The sequence below is a fragment of the Ovis canadensis genome, chromosome 21 (genome assembly GCF_042477335.2).
Source record: "Ovis canadensis isolate MfBH-ARS-UI-01 breed Bighorn chromosome 21, ARS-UI_OviCan_v2, whole genome shotgun sequence".
NCBI classification, from domain to species: domain Eukaryota; kingdom Metazoa; phylum Chordata; class Mammalia; order Artiodactyla; family Bovidae; genus Ovis; species Ovis canadensis.
This window is the reverse complement of record NC_091265.1, coordinates 42,949,092-42,960,479: the sequence shown is the minus strand read 5'-3', so window position 1 is coordinate 42,960,479 and position 11,388 is coordinate 42,949,092. Positions and strand designations below refer to the sequence as shown.

The 11,388-nt window shown below is 39.3% G+C and overlaps 2 pseudogenes; one reads left to right on the top strand and one right to left on the bottom strand.

The window, feature by feature from the left end:
• Nucleotides 1-1,297: 1,297 nt before the first annotated feature.
• Nucleotides 1,298-2,219, top strand: LOC138427244 (olfactory receptor 8B3-like; annotated as a pseudogene).
• A 7,719-nt stretch (nucleotides 2,220-9,938) lies between these two features.
• On the bottom strand, nucleotides 9,939-10,909 carry LOC138426753 (putative olfactory receptor 8G3; annotated as a pseudogene).
• Nucleotides 10,910-11,388: the final 479 nt, after the last annotated feature.

Sequence of the window (11,388 nt, the reverse complement as noted above, 5' to 3'; positions counted from 1 at the left end):
GGAATAAAGAGGGAATTAAATAATTTAGTAGCTTTTCCTTCAGAGATGAGCATACTGAGGAGATGAGAATTTACTTCAGATCTACACTGAGGGATGTGCAATACCTAAAATGAAGAGGAGTAAAGCAGTGAGCCCACAAGAAACAAAAGACAAGTCATGATCCAAGATATATAATTGCCTTATTCTCATTTATGCATATAATCTACACCCTGGAGAAAAGACTGAACAAGCTTCTAGCCTATTTTTAACCAAATGCATCACATCATTAAATCTTCTGTGTCTAACCAGGTAGCAAGTATAATAATAAAAAGGCTTCCCCCCCCGCCCCCCCCCACCCCCCGCTGCTTGAAAGGACTGAAAATAATTATCAGATTTTATATTAGTTAGGAAAAATTTCCAAGGAATATGTTGACATAAGTCTAGGCTCTCTCCCTTAGAATCAAAGGAATTAAGCCTCAACAATCTGAAAATGAATTTCCAGGATCAACTGGGTAGAGACCACTGATAAGAGAGCCAGCCCTGAGGTTTTCTGAACTAAGGAGGGTAAGTTTCTGAATTCAATTTACAGCATATAATCCTTGTTTTGAGATGAAAATCCAGGGATGCAAATATGCCCATTCTCTCCCATTTTGTGTAGTTCTGAGACTCAAGTGAAGTTTGTGGGAAAATCTCTTCAGGGGATTGGTCAGAGAATATTCAGAGTCATTCAGGGGCTCAAAGAGTATATCAATCAGGAAGTCTCCCCTAAGTAGGTGGAACTCTCAGTCTTCTACCTTTGTAGATTTTACTCTCTGGCAGGGGAAGTAACTTAACCTCATGAAGATTCTGGTGCCTACATTTTGTATTAGAAGCAGAATTCTTGGTTCCTACCAGTCAAGACTAATCTGCATTGGAAGCTAGCAACAGGTTGCTAGGAACACTGCCTCCAATTTTCCTGGTGAGGGAAGGGTTGAAGTGAATGAGGAAACGTTGAGAGGAAAGTAATACACCCCTGTCCTGATCAACAGTTCTTCTCCCTTGGTTTTTCCAGTGTCATCTTTGCCTGTGGTCTTCCCACTATAGTCTAAGTTTGTGATGTCTTTGTTATATCAGCTTACAAAAGCTCTGATAAAGTGAAAGTCCATTTCACTCTGTATCATGATAATGGTAAAGGTAAACTCCATGGGTCTAGGTAGGGTCTAAGCTCATGCATTGCCAGTGTATACACTCTGCTGTAGGATGAAATATTATGAGAAGAACTGAGTTGTTTTCTAATGCTACTCATTTCTCATGAGTCCACAGATTCCTTTAGAGAAGAATGATTGGAAATTACTCTTTTGTGACCGAATTCACGCTGTTGGGATTAACAGACCACACAGATCTCCAGCTTCCCCTATTTTTCCTGTTTCTGGTTATGTATATGGTCATTGTGATGGGAAATTTGGGGCTGATAACTCTAATTGGGATAAGTTCACACCTACACACCCCCATGTACTTTTTCCTCTTTAACTTGTCCTTCATAGATCTCTGTTATTCTTCTGTGTTTATACCCAAAATGGTGATTAACTTTGTAGAATATTATTTCTTACATAGGGTGCATGATTCAGCTTTACTTTTTCTGTTTTGTTGTTGTTGTATTTCTGAGATCTATGTGCTGATATCAATGGCCTATGATCACTATGTGGCCATCTGCAATCACTTTTGTATAATGTTGTTATGTCCTCTAAAATATGTTCCAGCCTTATACTTGGTTCCTACTTGGTGGCATTTTCTTGTGCCGTGGCTCACACTGAATGCATGTTGAGACTGACCTTCTAAGATGCAAACATCATCAACCATTTCTTCTGTGACATCCACCCTCTCTTCCAGCTCTCCTGCACAAGTACCTACATCAACGACCTGGAACTTTTTTCACTGTGGCAGGCACTAACATCATTGCACCCAATCTCAACATCTTTGTCTCTCACCCTCTCATCCTCACCAACATCTTCCACATATGCTCCACAGAAGGAAGAAAGTCTTCAATAACTGCAGTTCCCACATCATTGCTGTTTCTCTGATCTTTGCATGATGTATATTTATGTATCTCAAACAATCTTCTGCTGGGTCTATGAATGAGAAAGATCTCTTCTCTCTTTCACACCACTGTGGTTGCCATGATGAATCCCTTAATCTACAGCTTGAGAAATAAAGATGTGAAAACTGCTCTGAGAAAAAATCCGAGCAGGAGACCGACTTGATTAGAAACTATCTCTCTGTGCAATTAGTCACAGGGCAGGAAGGTTCTGTGTTTAATTAAAATAATTTTATTGACAATCTTATTTCTTTCTCACTATCTTGAGGAAAATTTGAACCTTCTCAATTTATTTTCAGTTTTTGTAGCATAGGTCTTCTCTCTTTTCACATCATATGCACAATTTCCTTTCCTCATTTCCCACTTACTATACTAGTAAGTGGGAGATGAACTCCCCAGGTCGGTAGGTGCTCAACATGATACCAGAGAACAGTGGAAAAATAACTCCAGAAAGAATAAAGAGATGGAGCCAAAGTAAATAATAACACTCAGTTGTGAATGTGACTGGTGATGAAAGTAAAGTCTGGTGCTGTAAGGAACAATATTCCATAGGAACCTCGAATGTTAGGTCCATGAATCAAGGTAAATTGGAAGTGGTCAAAAGGTAGATGGAAAGAGTGAACATCGATATTTTAGGAACAAGCAAACTTAAATGGACTGGAATGGGTGAATTTAACACAGACAACCATTATATCTACTACTGTGGGCAAGAATCTATTAGAAAAAATGGAGTAGCCCTCATAGTCAACAAAAGAGTCAGAAATGCAGTACTTGGATGCAATCTCAAAAACAATGAAATGATCTCTGTTCATTTCCAAGGCAAACCATTCAATATCACAGTTATCCAAGTCTATGCCCCAACCAGTAATGCTGAAGAAGCTGAAGTTGAACAGTTCAATGAAGACCTACAAGACCTTCTAGAACTAACACCCAAAAAAGGATGTCCTTTTCATTATAGGGGACTGGAATGAAATGTAGGAAGTTAAGAAATATCTGGATTAACCTGCAAATTTGGCCTTGGAATGCGGAATGAAGCAGGGCAAAGGCAAATAGAGTTTTGCCAAGAAAACTCTCCCTCTTCCAACAACACAAGAGAAGACACTACTCATGGACATTACCAGATGGTCACTACCAAAATCAGAATGATTATATTCTTTGCAACCAAAGATCCAGAAGCTCTATACAGTCAGCCAAAACAAGACCAGGAGCTGACTGTTCCTCAGATCATGATCTCCCTATTGCCAAATTCAGACTTAAATTGAAGAAAGTAGGGAAAACCACTAAACCATTCAAGTATGACCTAAATCAAATACCTTAAAATTATACAGTGGAAGTGACAAATAGATTCAAGGGTTTAGAGCTGATAGACAGAGTGCCTGAAGAACTATGGATGGAGGTCCATGACACCATACAGGAGGCAGTGATCAAGGCCATCCCCAAGAAAAAGAAATGCAAAAAGGCAAAATGGTTATCTGAGTAGGCCTTACAAGTCGCTGTGAAAAGAAGAGAAGCTAAAGGCAAAGGAGAAAAGGAAAGATATAAGCATCTGAATGCAGAGTTCCAAAGAATAGCAAGAAGAGATAAGAAAGCCTTCCTCAGCGATTGATGCAAAGAAATAGAGGAAAACAACAATGGGAAAGAATAGAGATCTCTTCAAGAAAAGTGGAGCTATCAAGGGAATATTTCAAGAAAAGATGGGCACAATAAAGGACAGAAATTGTATGGACTAACAGAAGCAGAAGACATTTAGAAGAGGTGGCAAGAATACACAAAAGAACTATACAAAAAAGATCTTCATGACTCAGATAACCGCAGTAGTGTGATCATTCACTTAGAGGCAGAGATCCTGGAATGTGATGTCAAGAGGGCCTTAGTAAGCATCACTACAAACAAATCTTGTAGGGGTAGTGGAATTCCAATTGACCTATTTCAAATACTAAAAGATGATGCTGTGAAAGTGTTGCACTCAATATGCCAGCAAATTTGGAAAAATCAGCAGTGGTCACAGGGCTAGACAAGTCAGTTTTCATTCCAATCCCAAAGAAAGGCAATATCAAAGAATATTCAGACTACTGCACAACTGCACTCATCTCACATGCTAGCAAAGTAATGCTCAAAATTCTCCAAGCAAAGCTTCACCAGTTCGTGAACTGTGATCTTCCAGATGATCAAGCAGGATTTAGAAAAGGCAGAGGAATCAGAGATGAAATTGTCAACATCTGTTGGCTCTTTGAAAAAGCAAGAGAGTTCCAGAAAAACATCTACTTCTGCTTTATTGACTATGCCAAAGCCTTTGACTGTGTGGATCACAACAAACTGTAGGAAATTTGAAAGAGATGGGAATACCAGACCATCAGACCTGCCTCCTGAGAAATCTGTATGCTGATCAAGAAGCAACAGTTAGAAATGGACATGGAAAAATAGACTGGTTCCTAATCGGGAAAAGAGTACATCAAGGCTGTATATTGTCATCCTGCTTTTTAAACTAATATGCTGAGTACATCATGCAAAATGCCAGCTGGATGTATCACAACCTGGAATCAAAATTGCTGGAAGAAATATCAGTTAGCTCAGATATGCAGATGACACAACCCTTATGGCAGAAAGTGAAGAACTAAAGAGTCTCTTGATGAAAGTGAAAGAGGAGAGTGAAAAAGTTGCCTTAAAACTCAACATTCAGAAAACTACTATCATGACATGTGGTCCCATCACTTCATGGCAATAGATGGGGAAATAGTGGAAACAGTGAGAGACTTTTGTGGGGGTGGGGGGAGCTCTAAAATCACTGCAGATGGTAACTGCAGCCATGAAATTAAAAGACGCCTGCTCCCTGGAAGAAAAGCTATAACCAACCTAGACAGCATAGACATTACTTTGCCAACAAAGGTCTGTCTTGTCAAAGCTATGGTTTTTTCCAGTAGTCATGTATGGATGTGAAAGTTGGACTATAAAGTAAGCTGAACACCAAAGAATTGATGCTTTTGAACTGTGTTGTTGAACAAGACTCTTGAGAGTCCCTTGGACTGCACAGAGATCCAACCAGTCAATCCTAAAGGAAATCAGTCCTAAATATTCCTTGGAAGGTATGATGCTGAAGCTGAAACTCCAACACTTTGGCCACCTGATGCAAAGCATTGACTCATTTGAAAAGAACCTGATGCTGGGAAAGATTGAAGGCAGGAGGAGAAGGGAACAACAGAGGATGAGATGGTTGGATGGCATCACTGACACAATGGAAATGAGTTTGAGTAAGCTCCAGGAGTTGGTGATGGACAAGAAAGCCTGGTGTGCTGCAGTCCATGGGGCTGTAAAGAGTGACGGAACTGAACTGCATACTAGTAACGAGAAAAGTAATATCCCTGAGTTTTTTTCTTTGTCATTTTGAATGTTTTTCTCTCTGGAAATAGAAGACTGTTTCATAGATGATGAAATTAGGCAACATTAGACTGACATAATGTCATTGGGGATGTCTTATCTGCCTCTTGTCATTAGAAGTACAAATCAGAAAATATTTGATTTTCCTCTCTCTTTAGCCTTTATTGAACAAGAATACTTATTTCTCCTTTGTGCCTGAGATGGTCCTATAATGACTACTTAGTATATCCCATTTTGCATCTGTAAACACTTCACACATTATACTTCATTTGGCAAAGGGTTTTCTTACCTTTGCACACCCAGTCCTGTACATAATGTGTTGTCTATATATATATATCATTCCTGTTTGAGAGAAGGTCCTTAAATAATCTGAAAGAATGAAACCTAAGTTTAAAGAAAGCTTATTGTTTCTAAAAAGGAACCAAATTTAATTTTTATTTTGAGGCTTCTTGAATGAAAGATTTTTGGCCATCTTTTAACAAATTTTGGCACCTCAAATAGTGATAACACATATAATGGAATAGATGGACCTCTGCAATGCCTACAAAAGTCCCCAAATTGTGTAATTATTATTGTCTTATTTAGATATATTTCAGAGGCAGAAGTATATTTAAGGACCTTAAATAATCTGAAAAAATGAAACCTAAGTTTAAAGAAAGCTTATTGCAGAAAGTGAAGAGGAACTAAAAAGCCTCTTGATGACAGTGAAAGAGGAGAGTGAAAAAGTTGCCTTAAAACTCAACATCCAGAAAACTAAGATTATGGCATCTGGTCCCATCACTTCATGGGAAATAGATGGGGAACCAGTGAAAGCAGTGTCAGACTTTATTTTTTTGGGCTCCAAAATCACTGCAGATGGTGATTGCAACCATGAAATTAAAAGACGCTTACTCCTTGGAAGGAAAGTTATGACCAACCTAGATAGCATATTAAAAGGCACAGATATTCCTTTGACAACAAAGGTCCATCTAGCCAAGGCTATATTTTTTCCAATGGTCATGTATGGATGTGAGAGTTGGACTGCGAAGAAAGCTGAGCACCAAAGTATTAACTGTGGTGTTGGAGAAGACTCTTGAGAGTCCCTTGAACTGCAAGGAGATTCAACCAGTCCATCCTAAAGGAGACCAGTCTTGGGTGTTCATTGGAAGGACTGATGCTAAAGCTGAAACTCCAATACTTTGGCCATCTCATGAGAAGAGTTGACTTATTGGAAAAGAACCTGATGCTGGGAGGGATTAGGGGCAGGAGGAGAAGGGGATGACAGAGGATGAGATGGCTGGATGGCATCACCAACTCGATACATGAGTCTGGGTGAACTCCAGAAGTTGGTGATGGACAGGGAGGCCTGGCATGCTGAGATTCATGGGGTCACAAAGAGTTGGACATGACTGAGTGACTGAACTGAAGGACAAAATAATTTTAAAATTTGCATACCACTGTAATTTGCATTTGGAAAAGTTTAGAAGAAATAACTTAGTTCTCATTTTTAGTTAACAACACAAGCTCTGTATATTTCTTCATATTAGTCACTTGGTCATGTCCAGCTCTTTGTGACCCCATGGACTATAGCCTGCCAGGCTCCTCTGTGCATGAGATTCTCTAGGCAAGAATACTGGATTGGGTTGCCATGCCCTACTCCAGGGATCTTCCCTACCCAAGGATCAAACGTGCATCTCCTGCATTGCAGGCAGATTCTTTACTGTCTAAGCCATCAAGTGTCTGTTTGGACCTCACTGAAAAAAGAAGAGGGGATCAAGGTAGAGTGTTTACATGTGTAACACATGTAAAAGTGAAAGAGGAGAGTGAAAAAGTTGCCTTAAAACTCAACATTCAGAAAACTAAGATTATGGCATCTGGTCCCATCACTTCATGGGAATAGATGGGGAACCAGTGAAAACAGCATCAGACTTTATTTTGGGGGGCTCAAAAAAAATAGGGTTTGCATTTTTGTGTTATGCACTAAAGAAATTATGAGAGAAAGGATAATTCTATTGAAGTTGTACTACTGAGAGTTAAACAGGCAAGCTGAGAGTTTCTCTTGTGTCTGTGTAACAGGAGAGCTTCTCCCTGATGGCTCAGATTATAACGAGTTAGATCCCTGGATTGGGAAGATTCCCTGGAGAAGGAAATAGCAACCCATTTCAATATTCTTGTCTGGAGAATTCCATGGACAGATGAGCCTGGCAGGTTACAATCCATCGGGTCAAAGGGTTGGAGACTGAGTGACTAACACTTTTTTTCCTCCCCTCCCCTCCACCCAAATCAGTGTGAAAGCATGGGCTGTCTGGGTAGTTACAAAAACCAGAAAGAAAATTTACTAATTTTATTAACTCCGTCCCCCACTCTTTTACACAACCTCCCTATAAACAAACACAGAGATAGACATACACAGGTGGCCTTCAAATCTTCTGTTTTGTGAAATCAAAATATCTTCTGCAGGGCATGCAAGTATTTTCATATACTTTATATATTAATTTATGTTAAATTTCATGATAAGGTTATAAAACATTGACCAGTGCTCTCCTGAACATTAACTTAATCCACATATGAAGACTGAGAAGAAAGAAAGGCCCAAGTATGTGAAATAATCTTTGGACAGAATGTGTCACATAGAAGAAACCAGAAGAGGAAAGTGAACACATATAAAGTTAACCAGACCAGTCCAGGGAAGAGAGTCTTCTCTTTCCCAATCCAATTAAGAATTTCCACCAGTCTGTGGAGAGAGAAAAATTAGTGCACAATCCTATTGCCTAGACATGAAGTATGTTATATATCACTATGCTTAAGTTAATGGTAAACAGGGGATACTTCTCTTTCCATATTATATAAGGCTTTTTATTATTTTTAATTAGAGAACTCTTTGTGACCCCATGGACTGCAGCATGCCAGGCCTTCCTGTCCTTCACCATCTCCCAGAGCTTGCTCAGACATGTGTCCATTGAATATTTAAAATTTTATGTGAATCTATAGTTACCAGATGTTAAATTCTCAGAAGCAGAAAAAGGAGCAATATGAACAAGATGTTTCCAAGATAAAACTGACAAGAAATGGCAATTATGTATAACTTGTATGACAAAAGACCATGAACTGCATGAAAGTGATACAACTTACGGAATTTAGGGCTGTTCTGTGTAGTTAATACATAAATTTGTTGCAGTTAGTGGCAAAGTCCCAGAGAAGGCAATGGCACCCCACTCCAGTACTCTTGCCTGGAAAATCCCATGGACAGAGGAGCCTGGTGGGCTTCAGTCCATGGGGTCACGAAGAGTCAGACACGACTGAGCAACTTCACTTTCACTTTTTACTTTCATGCATTGGAGAAGGAAATGGCAACCCACTCCAGTGTTCTTGCCTGGAGAATCCCAGGGATGGGGGAGCCTGGTGGGGTGCCGTCTATGGGGTCGCACAGAGTCGGACATGACTGAAGCAAATTAGCAGCAGCAGCAGTGGCAAAGTCCTGTCAGACTCTTTGCAACTCCATGAACTGTAGCCTGCCAGGGTCCTCTGTCCATGAGATTTCCGAGGCAAGAATATTGGAGTGGGTTGTCATTTCCTCCTCCAGGGGATGTTCTCCTCCCAAGAAGTGAAGCCGAGTCTTCCGCATCAGCAGCTGAATTCTTTACTGCTGAGCCACCAGGGAAACCCGTGTTTATTATATAAGCAGTATAGCATTAATGGTATAGAGATAAAAATGTGTTGGTCTGCTTCTATAAAAATTGTTGGTATTGAACATGATCATTAGAATCTTGTTGATGAATCTTATCATAAGTTTCTGCAGTAACTTTCCATTTGGTCTTTTTGTTTGATCAACACAGGTTTGAAATATTTTTATTATTTTCATTATATCAAATGAAGTGAAAGTGAAAATAGCATTGGAGAGATCTAGCTGAAAGTAATACAATCTCACAGGAAAGGTAGAAGCTTAATGTGTAGAAGAAAATTGCTGAGAGGGCCTTACACATACCCACAATTACCTGGAGGCAATATACTACTTTGAGTAAAATCACAGTTCCTGAAGCCAGACATTCTAGCCTCTGTCTTTATTATGTTTGGGACTGTGTGCATTTCCTCTAAGTAAACTGAGCTTCAACTGACTCATCTTTCAAACGGAAACAATATTAGGGCTTGCCTTGAGAGAATAGCATAAATATTAAAGACAGTTACATAATATAAAGTGCTGGGCACAGTGTTTGATTTTTTTATACTATCTCAATAATAACGTTATTATTCTGTGATTGCCATCATAATTGTCCTTGTTGTTGTCTGTATTTTTTTGTACCACACTGGAGCTTCTTGAATTCTCAAAGTCTTTGACTTTAATCTTGATATTTCTCCATACATAGTCAATATAACACAAACTGAAAGGAGTTAGCCTGGAGAAAACTTGGGGAAATTATTGTATGGGGAAATTACATTGAATTTCCAAAAATTTGAACAATAAAACTAAAACATTGTGTATCTCAGCAAAGCAAACTTTTACTTCCAATATGAGACCATGACACTGGTCTATTCATCTACATTTTCCACTGTACAGGATTTTCCTCAGGGCCATTTGACAACCTTATTCGGCAAACTGTAGATTAAAGGATTCAGCATGGGCACAATGCAGGTATAAAACACAGAAGACACTTTCCCTTGGGCCATGGGGCTCACAGATGATGGCTGCAGGTACATGAATGCTGCGTATCCCTAGGAAACAGCAACAGCCAAGATGTGGGAACTGCAAGTGCTGAAGGCTTGGGACCTGCCCTTCGTGGAGTAGATGTGGAAGATTTTTTAGAGGATGAAGATGTAGGACGTAAGAATAGTTAAGGCAGGAATCAGGACATTGAAAGAACTGTGGACTAGAGCCAATAATTTGTTGCAATAGATGCTAGAACAGGATAGCTCCATAAGTGGAAAAACATCACAGAAATAATGGTTAATCACATTGGCTTTGAAGAAATAGAATCTCAACATAAGGCAAGTATGGAATGTCGAATGAATGAGGCACAAGATATAACCTGCTGCTGTGAGCTGGAAGCACCTATAATTAGACATGATGGCATTATAAAGCAAGGGGTTACAGATGGCAACATAGCGGTCATATGCCATTTCAGCCAACATATAACTTTCTGCAATAATAAAAAGAAGAAAGAAATAGAGCTGAGTTATGCATTCAGGGTAGGAGATGATGTTCTCTGTCACAAAGTTCACCAGCATTTTGGGAGCAATGACAGTGGACTGACAGAGACCAATAAAGGACAAATTGCTGAGGAAATAATACATGGGGGTGTTCAGGAGAGAACAGAGCCCAATCAGTATGATCATGCCCAGGTTCCCCACCACCGTGACCACGTAGATTCCTAAGAAGAGGAGGAAAAGGGGCAGCTGGAGTTGTGGTTGTTCTGTGAGCCCAGCGAGAATGAACTCAATCACTGAGGAGTGATTTCCAGGGTCCATTTTGTTCTCAGCAGGTTCTAAGTTTAAAGAAAAAAGGAAAATGAGTGTATGTGTGTGTGTGTGTGTGTGTGTGTGTGTGTGTGTGTTTGTGGGTGTGAGAGGCAGAGAGTAATTCTGCAGGGATCATTCGTTATCCCTTATTAAAGGACAAACATAATGAAGGGAATTCTCCAGTATATACTGCTACTGTAGGACAAACAATCATTCTGGTTGAACTAGAATAGAAATTGTAAACTTAAAGAACTTTATAATTATGATACTTCATAATGTTTAAGAGACACAAGAATTTATGAATTTTTAAAGTCAGCCAAAAGGAATGTTCCAGTATTATTTCTGAGTACTCATCTTTCCTCCAAGTTTCTATGTTTATATATTAATATCATGCATGTCGAATAGTGTAGATTTTTCCTTTCATTTATAATAAGTAATAGTAATGTATACTTTCTATAATCTATGCAAAGAGGATTCACAGGTCTCTGGAAAGTAGTTATATTAGCCAGGATTGTCTTCTTTAGTAA